This window comes from Penaeus monodon, chromosome 29 (genome assembly GCF_015228065.2).
Source record: "Penaeus monodon isolate SGIC_2016 chromosome 29, NSTDA_Pmon_1, whole genome shotgun sequence".
NCBI lineage: Eukaryota > Metazoa > Arthropoda > Malacostraca > Decapoda > Penaeidae > Penaeus > Penaeus monodon.
The window spans coordinates 4533221-4534026 of record NC_051414.1 but is presented as its reverse complement, the minus strand read 5'-3'; the positions used below and the strand labels follow the sequence as shown (position 1 = coordinate 4534026).

The 806-nt window shown below is 39.7% G+C and overlaps 1 protein-coding gene across 1 annotated transcript in view; it reads right to left on the bottom strand.

Annotated features, from left to right (window-relative positions):
• Nucleotides 1-806, bottom strand: part of LOC119591626 (nephrin-like) — a 125992-nt gene that overhangs the window by 67087 nt on the left and 58099 nt on the right. The gene's annotated exons all lie outside the window — the stretch shown is intronic.

Below are 806 nucleotides of genomic sequence, written 5' to 3'. Positions count from 1 at the left end.
GGAGTCACTCCAGGATGAAGGGAAAAGTGATGCTTTATTTACGTCTTGAGCTCCTACTCGAGGACCACTTTGAAGGGCGAGTGAGGTCAGCGATCCAGGGAGGGAGTGTAAAAGGCAAAAACGAAAGGGGAAGAGAAGAGGAAAAAATAAGTAGAGGAAACTCAAATAACTATGGGTTAAGAGGAAATTAAAAGAGCAGTTTGATATTAGATAAGAAGGAGGAGGAGAGATGGCAGTATTAACAGAAAAGAGAAAGGAAAGTTTGGATAAAAGGGAAGAGTGAAGGGAAGAAAAGGGCAAAGGAAGAGATAATAAGGGGAAAGGGATAAAGGAAGAAAAGGAGAGAGTGAAATGAAAAAAAAGAAGAAAAAATCATAGGGAAGATAAGGAAACAGAGAACGGACTGGTAATAGAATAAGACGAGGGGGAGATGACGGGAAAGAGAATAAACGAAAATAGGAGAACGGTAAAGAAAATAAGTGAGGGAAGAGAATATACGGGCATTTAAGTTAAGAACAAGGGAATAAATCAGAGGAAAGTTAAGACTAAACGAGATCAGAGGAATTGGAATAAACGAGAGCAAGTCGAAAGTAAGATAAGAGGGAAGGAAATAGACAGGAACAGAAGAAAAGACGAATGGGAGATAAAAAAGAGCGGATGAGAAGGAGGCGATAAAGAAGAGATGGAATAAACAGGGGAGAACGTAAAGGGAGAGGAATATAAGAGGAAAGGGAATAGAGAGGAATTGAGATAAGACAAAAGACAAGAGGGAGTGGAATAAACGGGGAATAACATGAAACCAAAGT